The sequence below is a fragment of the Salvelinus sp. IW2-2015 genome, unplaced genomic scaffold (assembly GCF_002910315.2).
Source record: "Salvelinus sp. IW2-2015 unplaced genomic scaffold, ASM291031v2 Un_scaffold8023, whole genome shotgun sequence".
Lineage (NCBI taxonomy): Eukaryota > Metazoa > Chordata > Actinopteri > Salmoniformes > Salmonidae > Salvelinus > Salvelinus sp. IW2-2015.
In genome coordinates, this window is record NW_019949283.1 from 4,850 (window position 1) to 7,676 (window position 2,827).

Sequence of the window (2,827 nt, forward strand, 5' to 3'; positions counted from 1 at the left end):
ATGACAATGCCCCCCGTGCACAAAGCGAGGTCCATTCAGAAATGGTGTGGAAGAACATGACTGGCCTGTACAGAGTCCTGACCTCAACCCCATCGAACACCTTTGTGATGAATTGGAACGCAGACTGCGAGCCAGGCCTGTTCGCCCAACATCAGTGCCCGACCTCACTAATGCTCTTGTGGCTGAATGGAAGCAAGTCCCCGCAGCAATMTTCCAACATCTAGTGAAAAGCCTTCCCAGAACGGTGGAGGCTGGGGGTCTCCCGAGCGGCGCAGCGGTCTAAGGCACTGCATGTGTCGCATTGGGAGACCCATGAGGTGATGCACAATTGGCCTAGCGTCGTCCGGGTTAGGGGAGGGTTTGGCCGGCTGGGATGTCCTTGTCCCATCGCGCTCTAGTGACTCCTGTGGCGGGCCACGCTGACATGGTCGCCAGGTGTACGGCGTTTCCTCCGACGCGTTGGTGCGGTTGGCTTCCGGGTTAAGCGAGCAGTGTGTCAATAAGCAGTGCGACTTGGCGGGGGTCGTGTTTCAGAGGACGCACGGCTCTCGACCTTCACCTCTCCCGAGTCCGTATGGGAGTTGCAGCGATGGGACAAGACTAACTACCAATTGGGGAGAAAAAGAGGTAAAAGTAKAAAAAAATAAATGCATAAAACAATTTAAAAAGAAGAGTGGAGGCTGTTATAGCAGCAAAGGGGGGGACCAACTCCATATTAATGCCCATGATTTTGGAATGAGATGTTGGACAGCAGGTGTCCACATACTTTTGATCATGTAGTGTATATTTTTTTAAGTCTAAGGTAATTTCCTGCAAGTCTACCCAGTTTACCGTGTCTTACCTGTGTTCAAATGATACCCGTTGACTTAACAACAACAGTGTATTTGGGAAGTTGGAATAAGCAGCTATCTATGTAACATGGGCTAGTCGTAGATCAACTGGAGATTCCTGACAGACAGCTGTCTAAGGTCTGTCAGTGGATGACAACAGAGGAGAACTGTCCGTGCACTACTACTACATTTACAAATTGCACCTTGTGCTTTTCTACTATTACAACTCTCAACAGCATTGAAAGCCCGACTACGTTCCATATTTTTTGACCCTCTTCTTCGTGATAGCCAATTGGTAGTTACAGTCTTGTCCCATCGCTGCAACTCCAGTAAGGACTCGGGAGAGGCGAAGATCGAGAGCCGCGCGTCCTCCGAAACACGACCCCGCCAAGCCGCACTGCTTCCTGACACAGTCGGAGGAAACACTGTACCAGCTGGTTAACGAAGTCAGCGTGCACTGCGCCCGGCCCGCCACAAGGAGTCGCTAGAGCGCGATGAGACAAGGACATCCCAGCCGGCCAAACCCTCCCCTAACCCGGACGACCCGGGATCGAACCCGGATCTGTAGTGGCGCCTCTAGCACTGATCAATAACTTAGACCGCTGCGCCACTCGGGAGGTCCCTACATTCCTTWAAAAAAATGTTTTTATTGTGAGTATGGCTGCTCTAAAACATCTGAACTTTAAAAAACACTTAACCTCTGACTCCAAGCCTCACCTGATTGGCTCTGTAGGTGAATGCAGCATCCTGGGAGTTGACCGTAACCCTGGTAGGCTCCGCCTTCACGCCGTAGAAGGAGGCTGTTTCCACGGTGATGTAGGAAGCCTCCACGTGGTCGTGCAGCACCTCAGATGTCATCGTGTTCTAGAACACAATCGGAAGAGAAGAGGTGAAGGCTACAGCGTTAGTAGTGGTTGAACCCGCTACCATGGCTACAGCGTTAGTAGTGGTTGAACCCGCTGTCATGGCTACAGCGTTAGTAGTGGTTGTTGAACCCGCTACCCAGGCTACAGCGTGTAGCGGTTAACCCCGCTACCACTAGGCTGACAGCGTTATAGCGATTTAACCGCACATGGCTACGAGCGTTAGTAGGGTTGAACCGCTACCATGCTACAGCGTTAGTCAGTGTTGAACCAGCTACCAGCTACTAGCGTAGTAATGTGGTTGACACCAGCTACCATGGCTACAGCTTAGTGTATGGTGAGCCCGCTACCAGCTACATCGTTAGTAGTGGTGAACCGCACCATGCTACAACGTTAGTAGTGTTGAACCATTCTTGAACGAAGTAGTACTGTGTACAGTAGTTTATCAAAGTGTTGTGTTGTATTTAGGTTGTGTAAGTGGTTGAGCGTACCTTCTACCACAGTGAAACACTATGTGAGCGTACTGGTCTGTAGTGGTTAGGTATCTTCACCACAGTGAACACATGTAGCGTACTGGTCTGTAGTGGTTGAGCCGTACCTTCACCACAGTGAACACTATGTAGCGTTACTGGTCTGTAGTGGCTTGAGCGTACCTTCACCACAGTGAACACTATGTGACGTACTGGTCTGAAGTGGTTGGAGCGTACACCCCACCACAGTGAACACTATGTGACTACTGGTCGTAGGTGGAGCATACCTTCACCACAAGGTGAGCGTACTGGTCTGTGTGGTTGGAGCGTATACCTTCACCACAGTGAACACTATGTGAGCGTACTGGTCTGTAGTGGTTGGAGCATACCTTCACCACAGTGAACACTAGTGAGCGCTGGTCTGTAAGTGGTCGGAGCGTACCTTCACCACAGTGAACACTATGTGAGCGTACTGGTCTGTAATGGTTGGAGCTAACCTTCACCACAGTGAACACTAGTGACGTACTGGTCTGTAGCGGTCGGAGCGTACCTTCACCACAGTGAACACTATGTGAGCGTACTGGTCTTAGTGGTTGGAGCGTACCTTCACCACAGTGAACACTATGTGAGCGTACTGGTCTGTAGTGGTCGGAGCGTACCTTCA

General features: G+C 50.8%; 1 long non-coding RNA gene across 2 annotated transcripts in view; it reads right to left on the bottom strand.

Moving 5' to 3' along the window:
- The window catches only part of LOC112079448 (uncharacterized), a 7,379-nt gene extending 4,843 nt beyond the window's left edge, over nucleotides 1–2,536 (bottom strand). The window contains exon 1 of one of the 2 annotated variants that reach the window (XR_002895948.2): nucleotides 2,498–2,536. This is a non-coding gene — a long non-coding RNA (uncharacterized lncRNA). Of the gene's footprint in view, nucleotides 1–2,291; nucleotides 2,314–2,497 lie in introns of those variants that run through there. The other variant, XR_011479250.1, reaches the window with a different exon arrangement.
- Between the last annotated feature and the right edge of the window lie 291 nt (nucleotides 2,537–2,827).